Source organism: Pleurodeles waltl, chromosome 2_1, assembly GCF_031143425.1.
Source record: "Pleurodeles waltl isolate 20211129_DDA chromosome 2_1, aPleWal1.hap1.20221129, whole genome shotgun sequence".
Lineage (NCBI taxonomy): Eukaryota > Metazoa > Chordata > Amphibia > Caudata > Salamandridae > Pleurodeles > Pleurodeles waltl.
Window position 1 is genome coordinate 689,345,306 of NC_090438.1, and position 20,989 is coordinate 689,366,294.

At 41.6% G+C, this 20,989-nt stretch overlaps 1 protein-coding gene across 5 annotated transcripts in view; it reads right to left on the bottom strand.

Annotated features, from left to right (window-relative positions):
* Positions 1–20,989, bottom strand: part of IKZF1 (IKAROS family zinc finger 1) — a 300,870-nt gene that overhangs the window by 145,035 nt on the left and 134,846 nt on the right. The gene's annotated exons all lie outside the window — the stretch shown is intronic.

Sequence of the window (20,989 nt, forward strand, 5' to 3'; positions counted from 1 at the left end):
ACTCACCTAGTGTGCTGTGTTTGACTAAATTACTGCTTCCGCAAATAAACAGCTTATGGTTAAGTAGTAAAGTGCATACATCAGGCCAGGGGCCCAGTGGGAATAATAAAGGGCCATATGTACGAACACATTTTCCCATTGACACAGAATGGGAAAAACCCTTTGCTACATCTGGCCCAAAGTGAGCCGGGGGTCCATGGCACGCTATCTCCCATCCTCCCTTTAGCTCTGGCACTGCTTGGCCCTGCTGCCAAGAGCAGGCCCCAGTTGCTCCCCAGTGTGATTCTTAGATTCTTATGAGTCAATAAATACTAAAGCAAATGGCGCATGTCCGTTGCTTTAGTGTTTACGGACGGCCAGGCTGAAACAGACTGCGCTGCATTTGTGCTGCCAGCTTGACCTTCCTCCTGCATACAGGCAGAACATATGCACATTGAATCACTACTCAGTATGCATAAAGGTCCTCGCTAATGGTCCAAGTACAGATTTGTGCATCTGGTATTTCCCAGTGGCGCAGAAAACTTACAGAATTCCTGTGGATTACTCCAAGTATCAGAACCGGAAAGAGACTCTCAATGTTTCATGGATGTCTTAGTGGGAAGGAACCATTTTAAGAGTTCGGTAGGTCACTCTGATATTAAAATTAATTTTTCTGTGCTTTAAAAAATCTTTTACATTTATACAATATAATTTTGGAAACGATAATAGGTTTCCAGTTACTTCCAATAATATATTTGAAGATTTGTAAAGAGGCAATTCATCGGAACATGTGTCTGAAATCACATTTGGGGCTGCAGATACGGGGGTCCAATTCCGCACACTACATTTTGTATAAGTAAATATACACGTAAACAAATATACACCTGTATGGCAACCTTTGTAAATCGGGTCCCAACTGTGGTCTGAATTACCCCTGCAAATCAGAAAGTAATAACCTCTGAAAAACGCATAAATGCTGCTCAGTCAGAATAGAGATTCCACCAAGATGTATATCTCAGTGGAGAATTCTCTCAGGACCTTTCTGGTAACCAGTGTTCCTAAAATGTGGGTCGGGGCTAGCTGATTTTTGGTGGGTTTTGAAAGTCCATCCAATAAACACAGATTCCTTTAAATTCTGTATTTATCTTGTCACATTTGCTGCGCTTCAAGGACAGCGGTCAAAACATAGGCAATGTCTTCTGCCAAATTGCTGCTTATTTTCTAGCATTGGGGTTGGTGTTTACAATCACCTCTCACTGCAGTCAGGGAAAGAAAAGTAAAATGAACTATGTGACACTTCTGGGGTAAAGAGATTATGGAAGGCTGTAGGATGTCATTTTTTGAAACACACAACAAAATATAAACACCTGGAAATTAACTGTATACATACAGCAGTTAGGAAGGCAAAAATGAATCACTTTTTGTAATTCTGAAGTGTGAGGGGAGCACACATTTCACAGAATCACAACAAATTGAGACACTTTGCTTGACAAGAAATAATTACTGAAGCCTGATTTCGACCCATTATAATTTTTGTGCAATACAGTTTTAACAGTAAAACTGCATGTCAGTGCAAATTTAGTGGCCATTTCAATGGAAAATGTATTGCTAGTAAATGGCAGTGCACTGCCACACCATGTTTTATTTACACCATAAAAACTGCCAGTCTCATTTGTATTAAAGTTAGATGGGTTGCAAAAGCTAGTGATTCTAAAAAGTGGGTCATGTGTCTAAAGGTCTATGAAGCACTGTTCTAAATCGTAACTGTTGCTTTAAAGGTTGTTACAAGTACACTCTGAAAGCAGTGAAGTTTAAAGTCCAGAGTGACTCCCCTTGCTTCTCTGGTTGTGGGATCTAATTGGAAGTTCAGAGAGGAGCAAAACTCTAGCAATAACAGAGGTGGGGCACATCACATATATCTCTGAAAAACTGCCTCACCTTTCCAATGAGAAATATCACTTTCCGAGTATAGTTTCTGACTTTCTGCTTTGAAAGATTTAATTTAAAAAAATGAGTAGAGATTTAGAAAGGATATGAAGGGCTGTGGATGTCTGATACTTTTCAAGCTTGCTCAATGTCAATGCTTCATAATAATAGCCAAGTATGCTTCAACCATTCTATGTCCGTAAATAATTAATGTTTCTAAGGGCCTGATTACAACTGGACAGTACTTAGTATGAGCTGGTGATTGCTGAAGGGGCCACACTAATTTTTGGGGATAAGCATTTAATTTTCAGCATCCGAAATTTACCAAGAGTCCAAGAGGGAAAAACAAAGCAGAAAGACAGAGGAAGAGAAAGAAGGAAAAACGTCACAAAAGGGGAAAGCAGAAACATTCAAGAGTGAGATAAAGAGGCAGAAAAGGCCTGGTAGTAAATTAAAGAGGTATGAGGTGAATTTACGATAGTCTACCTTGGTAATTGACGCACCGTCCACAGACTTCTGAGAAATGTAAAAGGCCTGTTAATTACCGGGATATTTGGATTTTGGTGCCATGAGCATCAGAAAGCGTATTTATTTGGAAATGCCAACAAAAACTAGAAAAAGGTGCCATTTATTGTACTCCATAAATGTGGAACCCCAGGGTGTTTGTTCGAATAAATATTGAACCATCCCTCTGGGGCACTTAGAATCAGTCTTTCGATGTCTTCAGTGGCACAGCAGTGTTCCATGGGCCCTAACACAGCCAAAACAATTTCCCCAGTTTAGTGAGCCCTTATCACATGTGTGCCCGTGCCACTTCCCCTGCTGCATGAATAATGACTATTCATATATATATATATTCATATATACATCCCTAGGTGTGCTTTATTTAAAGGGAGAGGGGTTACACTACACTGTGATTCTTTATAGGTAGGCTCTCAGGGCCGAAATCAAATTACAACCCTTTAGTATCTGTCAGAAACAGCATACATACATATGGCTACGTTCAAAGCCCAAGCAGATCTACAAACCTAACCGCAGCCATATCACACTGGAGTTCCAATTTAACAATCGAGAACATCAGCATTCATTAGACGATATCACTTCTCTTATAACATCAGTCTTTCCATTCCTGGTAACATAGGACAGGATAGCTACTAGTCAGGTACCTAAGACTCTCATGACCCATGAGACGTAATTGTTTATGTTGTTCTGTTAGTCAGGAGTTATATCATGCTACAGTGCATGGAGTGCAGACTCAGCAACTACGTGTGATTCCAAAGATTCAATTTCTAAAGCAAGCCTTTTGTACTCGGCGCTCTTGCAATGTTATTGACAGGATTTAGGCAGCTGTTTCCAGCATTACTGCATCATTGTTTCTTATTTCTTCATTTCCTTCCCCAGTCTGTAGAGTTGGCGGTGGTTCTTTGGAGCATGGGTATGCCTTACAATTGTTGTGTAAATAAGTCCTCCACGCCTGTAATGGTACTGCACGTCCACTCCGGAAGCGATTTTTCCTTTACTATATATGAATAAGTAAGGGATGAAGAAACACTCCCTTTCCCGTGAGCTGTTGCATTACATTTACAGTAACATCATCATTGTCATGGTAGCACACGAAATCTCAGAGGACTCGAAGTCCTAGGACAACGTCCTAGAGGCATTTCATTCTATTTTCGCTGATGAATAAAGTGTCAGGAAAATGGGCTCGTGGTGTTTCATTTCATTTTTTTAAATGAATAAAGGACTTCTGGTATTTCATTCCATTTTTCGAGATGAATAAATAGTGGTCCCAATGCGAGAATTAATTTATCCACTTTATAATAACATGTTGTACTTTGTTGGGCAGCTCATGTTTACCAATGTTAGATGAGGACACAAAACATTAAAGTATTCATGATGTGATACCATGCCCAAGGAAGCCGTCCAACATAAACTTAGTGACATCCATTCATTTATGAATTACACAGTTCCCACTGGCCCAGACGTTGGCAAAAGCTGGAAGTATTTAACCTGGCATGAATGGGTTTGAAAGCATGATCCAAATTCAACAGAGACCTTAGTGCAGTTTTCCTTTTCCCCCTTCTAAACACATACTAGTGAGTCAAGCAGAGTCAGCTACAGCACTGGTGTCGCCCAGTGCCACAATCTTTTTCATGCCCCGCGCCCCAATGACCTCTTCCTCCATTAATTCCCTCACTGTCACCCTCCAACAGATCCCCTTATCTCTCCATAGCCCCTCTCTTACAAACATTTAATTGGTTCTATATCACTACTCATACTAGTGTAGTGTGTCAGAGCATGTTACACAAGACACACATTAGCAGAGACAACGAATAATATGCGAATAAATCAGTCTATAGGAAACTTTACATAAAACGATGAGAATTACAGGATGTAGGAAACATATGTCACATGTCATCCATATTAGTAAGCAGTATATTTTTGGAGTGTTTGTTCTGGAGACTCCCAAACCAAGGATTTAACGCGTAACATAGTGGCTGTTGTTGGCTGTACTAATAACAATGTATTTCTACCCACACAAACCCTTTTTTAGCAAACATTAGGATAAAGGAAGACTGGGGAAAAATATAACGGTTTTCACCTATACCATTCAGTTTGTATACAGGTTTTGATGACAGTTCATAAGTCACTGTGCTATATGAGGATTGTTACTTGTGAACTGCAAGTAACAAATGGACCTCCGTGACAAAATCACTAATCCACTGAGCTCTACATAAAATGCAGTTGTGTGATCTGCATCGTACACGTTCTTTGCAGCAGGCATATTAACCTTCTTCACTACTTCAGGATGAGGCTAAACTGTCACTAGGCACAATTCCAATCTCTCTCAAGCAGGAACATTAATGACCAGAGTTATCTCTGCAGCAGATGCTTTCAATCCCATGTTATTTTTAAACGCAGCATCCCCCCTTCCCCTACCCAAGAGCCAGTGGTGGCCACTACACATCTCATCAGGGTGTGGGGAGAATGGAGGGGGAAAAAACAAACAAAAAATAAATAAAATAAACTTACCTGTTCCTGCCACCCCCGCCGCCTTGTGCTCCTCTTCCAATGGTGTTGGTGTTCCAGTAGTCCCTGGGACACAAGCACAGGCTCCCCACGAAATCCTGGCTCTGATCTTATGCTATACTACGCATGAGAGCAGTGCCAGGATTGGTCTAAGTGGCTTAGTCTCCTGCTCAAACACTGCATGGGAGTCTGTGCAGCTTCTGCGACCCGGCTGTGCAACACATTGGGGTTGGAGAAACCTAAGTGTGTATGTCTGTTTGGCTCGCCTAAGACGGGTGGACAAACAAACATGCATACTAAGGTGCAGTCCACTCCCCCACCCCTCTCCAGTCTCCCAGCCCAGCCCTTCCCTTCACAAGCTGGCTGAGCCAGCAGCTAAAAAATAAAACAATGGTTTTATTTTTCAGCTGCTGGTCTTAGCCAGGGCAGCAAAGCTCCTTTTCCATTGTGAAGGAGCAGCCCCTGGCCTGAGCTAGGCACCAGGTAAAGCTGCACTGCTCGCACTGGCCGGTGCCAAGCTCTGAGCTCATCAAAGACGACAGTATATAAGAATATGCTGCATGCTCTGCAAAACTTTCTGTGAAAACCATATTGAAAGACCACTCGGAACTAATAAAAACAGTGCTTAATTTGAACTTTTGGAGACTGGCACTTATTGTTCGGCATTAGGCATTTACCAAAAGTAAGAGAATTAAAATAACACAAAATGGGAAGAAGGAGGAAGAGAAAGAAATAAAAGATGTCACAAAGGGACAAAGCAGCAACCTGTAGAAGTGGGGTATAGGGCCATGGAGTGTCTGGTAGTTGATTCAAGAAGCACGAGGTGAACCTACTCTTGGTATTTGGCATGCTGACATTTAATTGCACTGGTCACAGCTTCTGAGCAGAGCTTTGGGCACCAGCATATACTCATTTACACACTAAGCAGTGGTTGAAACAATACACAGCTTGATATGAAGTACAGAAAGCAAGATAGAAAAGCATTAAGAAGTGCAGAGGAAAATGAAGAACTCTCATAATACATGATTATTCTGGAAATAAAATGAAAAATACAAAGATATAGTAACAAGCATGGGATGGAGAATGGGACATTAAAAATGGTTCAATAAGAAGGGTAAAGAATATAAAGAGTAAAAGTCGGAAACAGTAACCTGAAGCAAAATCTCTATTAAAAGTATTTAACAAACAAAATCAGGAGGCATTGGTTGTCAATGAAAACTTGTCAGAGACAATTTTTGTACTATTTAAAATATTTTAATAATTCATTATCACTAAAAGTTATTTTGCACCTGCTTACACATTTTTAGACCCTATCCCAGGCATGTGGGGGCTAATTACTAGTCAGGTAGTTTTTGCCTGATACTACCCTCAGACTTATTGATTTTGGGGCCAATGGAAACTCCTGGGCGGTATAAATACTTCTCTATTTGGGATTTTGGGGATTACTTAACATATGGGAATCAGTGTTTTTGCACTGCTTCTCACATTTTATGGTGAGTATTTCATCTTGAGGCTTTGCCTACTCAAGTGAAATTATTTCAGTGCTCCAGAACTGCATATCTCTTATTCCTGATGATGCTGGTAACGCTTGTTACAGGTCTCATGGGTTTCACATCATAACTCATTATAAAACTATATTGCAGAAGAGTTTTCTTTCTATTTGTCAGTATAAGAGTATTAAAGTTACCTTAGTTGTAAAAAGAACCTAACAAGCATTGGCAATTGTCAGGCCTGCAAACCCAGAAATGCCCCAGTAAAAAACTTCTGAGCTGACCATTTGCCTTTGCGGGGACCGATGCTTGTTGGAACTAATGCTTGTTGGAGACCAATGTATGTTTGGGAACACGTGTTGCACAAACCTCCAGCATCCGTATGACTCAGATCGAGTGTGGCTCCCTATAACTCAGACTGGGTGTGGCTGGATGCAGCAGTATTTAAACCACACCAAGCCTGAGTGAATTGCTTGCTGTATAGGTCACTGGCTGCAGAGAAGGAATCTCTGCTCTTCTGCTTTTGAGCTTCACGTTATGATCTGTCCAGCATCTTGGAGGCCGCTTCTGGAAGAAGAAGAGACTGAGGGAATTAACCCTTAAAAAGGCAGTAACGCACTGCACGTGATTTAAGGACATTTATTGCTAAAACTTGATACTTGCTCACTTGAAACTTGATAAGCGAATGTTCCAAGGTGTGATGTGCCGAAAAGGGCACATTTTGGGGTTTTAAGGTCATTGGGATATTCGCTGCTTGTTATGCTATAACACTTATTGCAGTTGCTTGCATTACACCACAGAAAGGAGTTTCTATTGAACAATTATTAGGTCAACAATATATTTTGAATAAGTTTATTATCACTGAGTTTAATGCGGCATTACTATTGTTGTTATCGATACAATGTACTATGAATACGGTTAAGATCGCTGAGTTCAAAGGGAAATTCGCATTATTTCAGATTGTTGCTGGTGATGGAGTACATTCTGTTTTTGGTGCTTAAACGAAGTTGAAACTTATCTTTGCCATGCTCAAAATTACATTGTGATGTAACAGTGATAAGCCAGTCGTTCATGAAGTTGAATGGTATTGATTAACCCTATGTTTTCATAGTAATACAACATGAACCATAATCCTTGATATTAACCCTATGATTTCAGTGTGATTTAAATACTGAGTTGCGTTGCTCACAATACTAGCACAGTACAATGATTAACGCATGAATATCTGGAGAAAATAATTCCCTGAGAGTTTGTTCTTATTATTGTTGCCTATATAAATGTCTGTAAGTTGAGTGAATCACATCTTGGGAAATCTCATCAAGGTGAAACATATAAGATATCCACTGAACATCAAGGAATATCTAGGTAGGCTTAATTGAGGTGACAAAGGACTAATCTGGGATCACAGTGGGAGTTGTTATAGACAATATAGGAGGTTTAAGGTTGCTATTTAATTACAAATAATCCACATCTTTTTAGAAAATTCCTAGAGAGAGGGAGAGCCTTCAAAAGATGGAAACATGACCCCAACAGGTACATCTAGCTTGTAAATCATAGTTCAACAGTAGAGTATACAGTGGTTATGAGATATTAGTTATTTGACTGATGTGTAAATTATCATAGGAAAGACCGGGTCTTCAAGAACCATCACTAGGCATCTCGATCCAGCCCTACAACTCCAGTGTCTCTCTCCTTCTCTCATCCATCCCCTCTCCCCTGGAACGTTGTGGTGCTGATCATGTGTATTTAAGTGGGAGGCATGCAACGTTTAGGTGGAATTGGGAACAAACAGCTTGGTCAAAATTGGGTCTCCGTGGGATGAACAGGTTAGTGCTTGACAGCAATGTCAACAGGTCTGTCTCAGGAATGCACCTCTAAGCCAGACCAAAAAATCTATGTGTGTTAATGGCTGCCCTCCTCCCATCTGTGTTGTTGCCAGAGAAAAACACCATAACTTATCTAGTTATCTAAGACACTTTTAATAGCATTATAATGCCTTGTGCATTCCCTGAAAGTTTAAGTTCGGGCAGCTGGATAAACAAAACAATATTACTACAGCTGTGTGATGGGCAAGCACTTTTTTGTGAAAGCATACAACTTCTAATAAATCAACACATGTACTCCTGGCCCCCAACGTTTGGGCAGAGCCAAAGTTGCTCTCCTAGTGCCCAAACCATAAAAACGAACATTGCTTGGTGTTGGATGCTGCTATTCTGCAAACATTTGTACTGAAGAAAGTGAACAGGATTGTTTTTTGGGAAGTAGTCAAACAAACTCATGCAGGTGTTTTTGTCTTGTTAATATGATACCAGACCCGACATGATTGAGGACAGAAAGGTTCTCAGTTATAGCACTCAGATCAAGTGCTCATAAATACCCTCACATCCAAGACAAATACAATGCCAAACACTTCCAGATCTCAGTTATGAAGCTGGAGTTTGATGTTGCTAGCTCTGATTATGAATCAACATTTCTTAGAGGAAGCGCATCCATTATGAGACATCATCAAACTAATAAGAATAAATAGTTACCTAAAAATATTTTCAGGTTACAGAATGTGTACAACCTAAGCTACCATTGTATTATGAGAATGTCAGATGTGTTTTTATTCTAAATGGATGTGGTGTCCATGAAAATATTGGTGTGATGCCTTTTACAAAAATATCAAAGCATTGTCCTCTTGAAGTCTTGGCCAGATTAATATGTAAGGGGATTTGTAAATGTATCTTGTACCACTGTAAACAAATCTCTAATGAAGGTGTTAAAACTCAATGTCCTCTGGAATGAACTGCCAGAGAGACAGTTTCATTTGTTTCAGCATGTGAGTGAAATTGCTTAGTACAGGCAGTGTTTCACCACACAGTATAGTTAACTGTGTGCACAGAGTTCCCACCAGTACCATGCAATCTATAAGGAAGATCTAAGTCAGGATCAAGGGCCACATGTACAAAGGTAATCTAATTGTGAGTACCAAATAGCAATTTACTATTTGTTAATCAAAAACCAATGTACAAATGTGTGTTTGACATATTTTGCAATTCCCAGTGGGTCGCAATTAGACCTGCCTCATGAATATTCATGAGGTAGGTCTTGCTTTGCGACCCCAAGGGAACCACTAAAATCACAGTGATGGTGGCCTGCTGTGGTCAGCAGAACACCCTGTCTATGATCAGGAATGGCTAACGGTGAAAATGAGGGACGGGGTGGTGCACACGAGGGTGGAGGGTGTTTGGGGGGAATTAATAATTTAAAAAAACTCACCTGAATCATTGCTGCCGCCGCCATTACCATGCTGCTACTCTCCTCTCCAGACAGGCTGCAGGCACAGGCTCCCAGCCTGCCCTGCAGCCAATCCTGACTGGCTGGGAGCACCCAGCCAGGGCACTCCCAGACAAACTGGGAGCCTGTGCCTGCTCTCTCCAGCCCGACAACACTGCCGGGCTGGAGAGAGCCTACTGCGCATGTGTGTTTGGCCGTCCCGAGACAGCCAGCCAACATACATGCGCAGTGAAGGGGAGTGCTGTGCACTCCCCCTCAGGGCTCGTCACAGTCTGTGGCCTTGTCCCTTTTACCAAAAAAAAGATAATAAACATAGTTTATTATTGTTTTTTGGTAAAAGGTTTTACCTAGCGGAGGAGCCGGCACTGTCTATGATTGCTTTTAAATAAAGCAATGTTTTTATTTGAAATGCAGCCCATTTTCCCTGGGACCACCTCCTGCTCTTAAAAAATGTTTTTACAAATGGGGACCCATTCCTATTTGCAAATGGATTGCCAACAACTTAGGGTTGGTGGTAAAATGTGGATACTTCGCAGATTTTTTTTTGATATTATGAACATTTGTGCAGACATTTTTCTGCTCTTAAAAGTTTTCCCATTTAAAAAGTGGTTGCATGTTGCGTTAAAAATGTAATGTTGCTACATATGGCAAAAGTTTTGTGCTGTGCCACAAGTACATATGACACAGCTTCTCAGTCACTCATACACATACATCCCATTTATATGCACACATGTTCATACATACTCAAAGACCATACTCTCACTAACACACGTGGCAGCCTTGCCGTAAGGACCCTAGTCAAAGAATTTAGTTCAAACCACAGAATCTAGTTCTAAGGTCAATAGGTGTAAAGATAATTAAGCTGGACATGGGGTCATCTAGTAACAATGTGAGTTGCTTTGCCTTCAGTAGCTCACAATGACTTTCACTGATCAGAAGTAGCTCTCACTACAGAATAGGTTGGAGACCCGAGTTACATCATTGCCGCCAAATTTAGAAGCATTAACACAGCCATCTTGAAATGGTAAAATAGTAATACACTATGCACAATATCATTTCACTAATGCCACTAGAATTTCACTAATTTCACCACTTTGCAGTGGTATAGCTCATAGTGTATCATTGCTGTAATGAACCAAGATGACCAACATGATGCTTTTAAATGTAGGAATGGGAAAACACAGATGCACCATGGACAATATCATTGCAAGATGTGGCCACGTGGGAAAAGATGCTCTGCAAACAAAATGAGTTGCAAACGATCAGCCCAGTAACACCAATAAGTTGCTGAATGCTGCAAAAAGCAAATAAAATTAAAAAGGTGAAGGAAAGTAATGAAAGGGGAAATATTAATGGCAGAGAATGGAAACTAAAGGAATAGCACAGTAACCTTCATGTGAATGTGCACATGTGAGCAGGTGAAATGCTGTCCTTCACAGGGCAAAAGGACCAATCCCTGAAACTGGATGATCCAGTGCCCTCTGTTCTCAGAGCATGAAGCCGAATTTGTGTTGAAATTATTTTATTGCAATCACAAATGTCAAGGGGAACAAAAACAAATATAATCAGAAAAAATACGGAAGAGTGATACAGTTGTCAAATGTGATACATGTGAATCAGATTAAGGAGGGATCCTGTGTAACTGAAAATAAAAGAGGTAGATGGGGATGGAGAGGGAGAGCAGGGGGAGAGAGAAAGGAGAAGTGGGAAAAACAAGGAGGATGTAAAGGGGGTCAGCTTTCCCCTAGGAATGGGGAACAAATAAGGAAGAACTCATCAGCCCTATCAATCAGGTTATACAGGGAGTGCAGAATTATTAGGCAAATGAGTATTTTGACCACATCATCCTCTTTATGCATGTTGTCTTACTCCAAGCTGTATAGGCTCGAAAGCCTACTACCAATTAAGCATATTAGGTGATGTGCATCTCTGTAATGAGAAGGGGTGTGGTCTAATGACATCAACACCCTATATCAGGTGTGCATAATTATTAGGCAACTTCCTTTCCTTTGGTAAAATGGGTCAAAAGAAGGACTTGACAGGCTCAGAAAAGTCAAAAATAGTGAGATATCTTGCAGAGGGATGCAGCACTCTTAAAATTGCAAAGCTTCTGAAGCGTGATCATCGAACAATCAAGCGTTTCATTCAAAATAGTCAACAGGGTCGCAAGAAGCGTGTGGAAAAACCAAGGCGCAAAATAACTGCCCATGAACTGAGAAAAGTCAAGCGTGCAGCTGCCACGATGCCACTTGCCACCAGTTTGGCCATATTTCAGAGCTGCAACATCACTGGAGTGCCCAAAAGCACAAGGTGTGCAATACTCAGAGACATGGCCAAGGTAAGAAAGGCTGAAAGACGACCACCACTAAACAAGACACACAAGCTGAAACGTCAAGACTGGGCCAAGAAATATCTCAAGACTGATTTTTCTAAGGTTTTATGGACTGATGAAATGAGAGTGAGTCTTGATGGGCCAGATGGATGGGCCCGTGGCTGGATTGGTAAAGGGCAGAGAGCTCCACTCCGACTCAGACGCCAGCAAGGTGGAGGTGGAGTACTGGTTTGGGCTGGTATCATCAAAGATGAGCTTGTGGGGCCTTTTCGGGTTGAGGATGGAGTCAAGCTCAACTCCCAGTCCTACTGCCAGTTCCTGGAAGACACCTTCTTCAAGCAGTGGTACAGGAAGGAGTCTGCATCCTTCAAGAAAAACATGATTTTCATGCAGGACAATGCTCCATCACACGCGTCCAAGTACTCCACAGCGTGGCTGGCAAGAAAGGGTATAAAAGAAGGAAATCTAATGACATGGCCTCCTTGTTCACCTGATCTGAACCCCATTGAGAACCTGTGGTCCATCATCAAATGTGAGATTTACAAGGAGGGAAAACAGTACACCTCTCTGAACAGTGTCTGGGAGGCTGTGGTTGCTGCTGCACGCAATGTTGATGGTGAACAGATCAAAACACTGACAGAATCCATGGATGGCAGGCTTTTGAGTGTCCTTGCAAAGAAAGGTGGCTATATTGGTCACTGATTTTTTTTTTGTTTTGTTTTTGAATGTCAGAAATGTATATTTGTGAATGTTGAGATGTTATATTGGTTTCACTGGTAATAATAAATAATTGAAATGGGTATATATTTTTTTTTGTTAAGTTGCCTAATAATTATGCACAGTAATAGTCACCTGCACACACAGATATCCCCCTAACATAGCTAAAACTAAAAACAAACTAAAAACGACTTCCAAAAATATTCAGCTTTGATATTAATGAGTTTTTTGGGTTCATTGAGAACATGGTTGTTGTTCAATAATAAAATTAATCCTCAAAAATACAACTTGCCTAATAATTCTGCACTCCCTGTAAATCACCTTGTCACAGGAGGCAGTCCTGAAATGGCTGAGAGCCATTCCTTGTGGGTTGGGCCCTGCAGAGATCACCAATGACATAGGATACAGACTTTGGCCATTCTGAGGGTGATGGTGAGTAGGTGGCAAGCATGGTGTGTTAACTGGGGAAGTTCCTCTAGGTAGTGCAGGAGAAGCAGCCGACCCATAGTGTGGTGAGCATATATCCATGGTCTCCGCCAACTTGGACCTCACTGCAGTCCAGAAAGGTCGGACCATGGGGCATTCGGCTAAGAGGTGAGCCATGTCACAGGATGGAGCAGCAGGAGGAGTGGTTCAGTAGGCCCACAGAGTGGAGCCACACAGGCATCCAGTGCCAGCCATGTAGGAGCTTAAAAAGGCTGTTTTTCACCCGGGCCCCTTCAGTCCCCATTCCCAGGGTCTCCAGCAGCTCCACCCAGGCCCCCACCTCGTTCACCTGCAGACGGGTCTGCTAAATCCCTCTGAGTTGCTTCACTTGTGGTTGTGAGTAAAGATGGTGAATCAAAAGGTTATATAGCCCAGACATCACGCCCTCAAACTGGCCCCGTGTATTAAGGTATGTGAACACTGGGGACGTGGGGACAGACCAGGGTCATGGGTCTAGTCTGCTCATTAGGCAGCGGTGCAACTGTGTTTAACCCCAGTGCTGAGTTTGAAGCAGGATGATTTCTTCCTGCAATGCCATGAAGGACTTCAGCTCACTCTGAGAGAGCAGGTTTGCCAAGGTATGGATGGCCACCATACACCAAGGGGTCCAGTTAAGCATGGCCTTGCCAATGCAAATGCCATGGTTGCACCAGATGAGTGCTCTGTTATTAAGGTACGCATCCACCGAGAGGAGCTTGTGAGCTTGTGTCCAGGTTCTGTGCATTGCCTATACCATAGGGATCAGGGCTCTAGTGCAGGTGGGATCAGGCAGGTAGATGGGGAGCAGCCCCATGAGCCATTGACTAGCTGGTATTCATTTGTCACCCAAAACAGGGGATCCCGTGCCCAGGTGTACAGAAACACCAACTATGAAGCACAATGTGAATATCAATATACAGGTATATATATATATATGTGTGTATATACACATATTTATATTTATATATATATTTACATATATATATTCACTAAAAACTGAAAAAATAAATGCTTATAGTTAGGATACAAATTAACATGCACAAAACCATAGAAATTCAACTGTTAGGGGTTATTTTGGGTAGGTATAACTCATGCCATAAGGTAACTTTAACTCATGCCCCCACCATGCACAGTTTTTAGTTCAATAATTTTACTGCAAATGTTGCAATGATATCATCAAAGATGTCATCGAAGAAGCAACTGCTGGTGTAATATGTAGGGTATTTAGCAGTGTATGGCGAGGGTGTGAGCTATAGTTACCTTAGGGCACGATTTATTGTTACTTAAAACAACTCTTACTATAACAGCTTCATTTCTATAGTTTTGTGCTTCTAAATTCTGATCCTAACTATAAACTCCCTATAACCTTTGGATTTTTCAGTGAATTTCAATGTTTTTTTAATGCAGCGGGGGTTGGCCTCAGGGTTTGGCCATCATCGGGGCCCTGCTGCCAACCACCTTGTGCAGTCAACTCCATGCCACAAGAAATAATCAAGGAGAAGGAACTAAAAACATAAGAAAAAGCAAGAAGAAAGCAGTGAAACTAGGTAAAAGCAAGGAGAAGGCACACAGAAATGGGGGAAAATCATGGAGTAAGAAGTGAGAACGAGGGAAAAGCAGGAAGAAGGCACACAAAAATGAGGCAAAAAGCAAGAAGAAAGTAGTGAAAATGAGGGAAAAGCAGGCTGACGGCGCATAAAAGACAGGAAAAAGCAAGGACAAAGGAGTGAAAACTAGGGAAAAGTAAGGAGTGGGCACCCAAAAAAACCGGGGGAAATGCAAGGAGAAAGCAGTGAGAACAAAGTAAACGCAAGTAGAAGGCACACAAAAAATGAGGGCAAAAGCAACAAGAAAGCAGTGAAAATGAAGGACAAGCACGGAGAATGCACAAAAAACGGAGGAAAAAGCCAGGAGAAAGCAATAAAACTGATGAAAAAGCAAATAAAAGGCACTCAAAAATGGGGGGAAAGGAAAGCAGAAAGCAATGAAAATGAAGGAAAAGCAAAGAGATAGCACACAAAAAACAGGGGAAAAAATGGAGAATGCACTTAAAACGAGGGAAAAGCAAGAAGAAGGCACATAAAAACTGAGCAAAAAGCAAGGAGAAAGCAGTAATAAAAAGGTAAAGGAATGAGAAGGCATGCAAAAAAAGGTAAAAAGAAAGGAGAAATCAGTGAAAGCAAGGAAAAGGCAAGGAGAAGACACACAATAATGGAGGAGAAAGCTAGGAGAAAGCAGTGAAAATGAGGGAAACGCAAGAAGTGGGCACTACAAAAACAGGGAAAAGGAAGGAGAAAGCAAGAAAAAACGTGGTGAAAGCAGGGAGATGGCACACAACAATTTGGGCAAAATGCAAAGAGGAAGCAGTGAAAATGAGGGAAAACAAGGAGTGGACACGCAAGAAATGGGAGAAAAAGAAACGAGAAAGCAGTGAATACGAGGGAAAAGCAACTAGATGGCACACAAAAACAGGGGGAAATGCAAGGAGAAAGCAGTGAGAACAAAGTAAATGCAAGTAGAAGGCACACAAAAAATGAGGGCAAAAGCAACAAGAAAGCAGTGAAAATGAAGGACAAGCACAGAGAATGCACACAAAAAACGGAGGAAAAAGCAAGGAGAAAGCAATAAAACTGATGAAAAAGCAAATAAAAGGCACTCAAAAATGAGGGAAAAAGAAAGCCGAAAGCAATGAAAATGAAGGAAAAGCAAAGAGATAGCACACAAAAAAAGGGGAAAAAATGGAGAATGCACTTAAAACGAGGGAAAAGCAAGAAGAAGGCACATAAAAACTGAGCAAAAAGCAAGGAGAAAGCAGTAATAAAAAGGGAAAGGCAATGAGAAGGCATGCAAAAAAAGGTAAAAAGGAAGGAGAAATCAGTGAAAACAAGGAAAAGGCAAGGAGAAGACACACAATAATGGAGGAGAAAGCTAGGAGAAAGCAGTGAAAATGAGGGAAACGCAAGGAGTGGGCACTACAAAAACAGGGAAAAGGAAGGAGAAAGCAAGAAAAAACATGGTGAAAGCAGGAAGATGGCACACAACAAATTGGGCAAAATGCAAAGAGGAAGCAGTGAAAATGAGGGAAAAGCAAGGGGTCGACACGCAAGAAATGGGAGAAAAAGAACGGAGATAGCAGTGAAAACAAGGGAAAATCAAGGAGGGGGTCACACAATAAATGGGGTAAATGCAAGGAGAAAGCAGTGAAAATGAGGGAAAACCATTGAGAGTGCACACAAAAAAACAAGGAAAAAGCAAGGAGAAACCACTGAAAATGAAGGAGAAGCAAGAAGAAGACACATAACAAACCGAGCAAAAAGCAAGGAGAAATCTGTGAAAATGAGGGAAAAGCAAGGTGAAGGCACACAAAAAATGGGTGAAAATAAAGGAGAAGGCAGTGAAAATTAGGGAAAAGAAAGGAGAAGGCACACAAAACAAGGGAAAAGGCAAGGAGAAAGCAGTGAAAATGAGGTAAAAGCAAGAAGAAGGCACACAACAAATGGTGAAAAGCTAAAGAAAGCAGGGAAAATTAGGGAAAGTAAGGAGAAGGCACACAAGAAACGGTAAAAGCAAGGAGAAAACAGTGAAAACGAGGTAAAAGCAAGGAGAAAGCATTTAAAAATTGGAGGAAAAAGCAAAGAGAAAGCAGTGGAAAATGAGGGAAAGGCAAGGAGAAGGCACTCAAAAAATGAGGGAGAAAACAAGGAGAAAGCTGCGAAAATGAGGGAAAAGCATGGAGAGCGCACACAAAAACGTGGGGAGGAGGAAGCAAGGAGAAAACGGTGAACATGAGGAAAAAGCAAGGGGAGGGCACACAAAAACAGGGGGAAAAACAAACAGAAAGCGGTAAAAACAGGGGGAAAGCAAGAAGGCACATAAAAAATGGAGGAAAAAGCATGGAGAAAGTGAGGAAAATGAGGGAAAGGCTTGGAGTGGGCACACAAAAAATGGGGTAAAAGCAAGGAGACAGCAGAGAAAATAAGGAAAAAGCAAGAAGCGGGCACACAAAATACAGGGGAAAAAGCAAGGAGAAAGCAATGAAAATGTGGGAAAAGCAATGAGCTGGCACACAAAAAATGTGAAAAAACAAGGAGAAAGCAGTGAAAACAGTGGAAAAGCAAGAAGAAGGCAAACAAAAATGAAGGAAAAAGCAGGGAGAAAGCAGTGAAAACAAGGGAAAAGCTTGAAGTGGACACACAAAAAGCAGGGGGGAAGCAGTGAAAATGAGGCAAAAACAAGAAAAACAGGGGAAAAAAGCAAGGAGAAAGCAGTGAAAACAGGGGAAAAGCAAAAAGAAGGCACACAAAAAATGAAGAAAAACCAAGGCAAAAGCAGTGAAACTAGAGAAAAGTGGGAATTGGGCACAAAAGACCAGGTGAAAAGCAAGGAGTAAGCAGTGAAAACAAGGAAAAAGCAAGGAGAAGCACACAAAAAAATAGGGGGAAAAGCAAGGAGAAAGTGGTGAAAATGAGGGGAAAGCAAGGAAGATGCCCACAAAAACAGGAGAAAAAAGCAAGAGGAAAGCAGTCAAAAAGAGGGAAAAGCAAGGAGAAGGCACACACAAAACAGAAGAAAAAGCAAGAAGAAAGCAGTGAAAACAAGGGAAAGCAAGGAGAAGGCACACAAAAAGCAAAGGGAAAAGCATGGAGGAAGTAGTAAAAATGAGCGAAAAGCAAGGAGAAAGCACACAATTTTTTTTAATAAAAAGCAAGAAGAAAGCAGTAAAACTGATAGACAAGCAAGGAGAAGGCAATCCAAAACCAGGGCAAAAGGTAAGAAGAAGGCAGTGGAAATGAGGGAAAAGCTGGGAAAGGGTGCACAAAAATAGTGGAAAAAGCAAGGAGAAGGTAGTGAAAACAAAGGAAAACAAGGAGAGTGCAACAAAAACGTGGGAAAAAGAAAGGAAGAAGCAATGAAAATGAGGGAAAAGCAGAGCGAGGCACACAAAAAAACAGGAGGAAAAGCAAGGAGAAAGCAGTGAGAACGAGTGAAAGCAAGGAGAAGTCACTCTTAAAAAGGAGGGGCAGCAAAGAGAAGAGATGAGCAAGAATGATGCAGCCACTCGACCTTTTTTATAATTTTTGCCATGGATTTGAAGATACAATGTGATTTTGTGGCAAAAATGTTTAAAAAATATTTCTGGCCCCCGGCAGGGTACCTGTGGGATCTCACCACCAGGCCTAGGCGGTTAGAGTATTCCTACCTTGCCCACTTCTTTTTTTTTTTAAACTTTTTTCTAGGGACTTGGCTGAAGTCACTCTTAAAAAGGAGGGGAAGCAAGGAGAAGAGATGAGCAAGAATGATGCAGCCACTCGACCTTTTTTATAATTTTTGCCATGGATTTGAAGATACAATGTGATTTTGTGGCAAAAATGTTTAAAAAACATTTCTGGCCCCCGGCAGGGTACCTGTGGGATCTCACCACCAGGCCTAGGCGGTTAGAGTATTCCTACCTTGCCCACTTCTTCTTTTTTTTTTACTTTTTTCTTGGGACTTGGCTGAGTCTGAGTCCCAAGATGGCTGCCAGCACTTTGTGGTTGAAGTGTTGGCTCTAGATATATGGGAAATAACACAGGAAGCACTAATTTTTGAGCCACCCCCCTTTTTCTTGGGCCCTGCTTGACGGATCATCTTGAAACTTTTCATGCAGAATTAGACAAAGAAGGGAACTTTTTTCTAAAATTTCGAGTAGACTCATCAACAAGCACCAAACTTATAAGCAAACAAAAAAAGATTTTCCTATGAAAACTAGGTCCTAACTATAAGTACCTATAGATATACATATCTATAGGTACTTATAGTTAGGACCTAGTTTCCATAGGGAAAGCGTATATATAATAGGAGAATGTAAACAACAACAAAACAGGGAGTACAACTTGCATTCCTGGCATGGCAACAGGTGACAACAACATGAGCAAATAGAAGCTATCATGTGCATAGCATTCAAACACTTCCTACAGGTTTGTCCTCATTTCAGAAACATAAGGGAAAGGCAATAAATCAGTGATTAAAATAAAGTGAAATCAGTGACTCCCTGCTAGCCATGCTCTTTCTGCTAAGCAAGAGAGACCACAAGTGACAAAATACGAACAATTAACCAACCTAGCCTAGGCAGGGCTAGCAACACACACCTGCCCATTGCCAGGATACCCTTTCAGGTGATAATGCACTTTACAAAATACACATAACATCGAGCTTACCCATAATGCAATCTATAAAGCTGCTGATGTACCAGTAACTGAATCAACTGAGAACCTGCAGGGCCGAAGGTAACTCACAACCCACCTTTATAGCCAGAATTGTGTTTCACCTTTGGTCCGTCAGGCTAAACCAGCAGAAGAGTCCAGTGGTGACAAACGTGAGCCAGGCCAGGCCAGAGGAGCTTCTGGAAACATTTGAGCCTAAAGCTTACAGTGGACCCTGAGCATTGCACACACTGACCCCCTCTGCTTGCTATCCCTTCTTTTTCTCTACTTTCTGGACTGAAGCTCAACCAGATGTAAATACTACCTAAGACTCAAATATTTTGTGTATGTCTTTTTTTTATTGTAAGAACGGTGTACAGCCGAAATTCATGATGAAATCACAACTGCTATTGAAAAAAACACAGGCCAGTCTAGCATTGCCAAAGTTCTCTGTTTGCAACTGAAAAAAAAGGTTTTTACCCTAAAACAGCAGGAAAACAAGCTTGCTCCAAGTTCTCTACAAATTACAGCAGATTTGCTTTTTTAGTCCATAATCATCCCTAGTGTCAGAAAAACATTGCTGAGGGGTGGACAGTAAATATCGATGCTGAGCACACAGCCCAGCTGCCTTACAATTGCTCACTTCAAGCAACAGCCCTGTCTGCCAAGTTTTTGGGCTTGAATTGATGAGCGGGATAGCTCCTTTCAGCATCCTGCATGATCCCAGTCGAGCGCCTTGCCTCAGGGAGGCATGTGATAAGTTATCTACCACAGGGCAACTGGTCTTTACGGGCACCTCCCATCAGTCGAATCGAGATGTTCCAGAAATATGCTGTGCCCAAGCCAAGCCAATAATTCCTCTCCCTTTTGAGAAGGATGTCAGTGACGAAGCAGAAGCCTGCAGACGGCCTCAGTTTAGGGGTTAAAGTAGAAAGAAAAAACCCGCCCGCTGTCCTTCCCTGTGTCTGTAGTCATTGATTATGACTCTCAACTGTGCGAACAGACTGTATGTATGCTAGTGCAACCGGCGGTTGTGCATAGTGTTGGAAGAGTGGGCACAAGGTATTTTGTGCAGTCGCCCTCCTAGTATGCTGAATGGCCAAAAACATACACACTGAAATAAAGACTGTAGAACAACATAGAACATGCACCAATGTTGTGCTATTTTAAAGGCCTAGGTCAGTGGCGAGTAGCACGGGAACAAAGAGCACTGTAAGGCAGTATACTTGATCTTGGCGCGTGTCTGTTTGCATAGGTGTGCACGTACTATATCACTAGGATATAACCACTATTACATTCACAGCGGGGTGGTCCCCGGGAGGTATGTGGCGACCACCCCTTTCGAAAAATATTGCTAACATAACACATCAGATTACATAATTTCTAGTTCGCATTATTGTCAGTAGATGTCCAACCTGCACCCTGCTTTTTTTTGCTTTTGCTTGCTAGTTGTGTTTTGTTTTAATAAATTGGTGGTCATTTCCTTTTCCTCACAAAATGCTGATCCTAATGTTTGCTTCCCATTATAGCAACACGTTTCTTCTTAAAAGCACTAAGGCCCATATTTATACTTTTTTAGCGCCGCATTT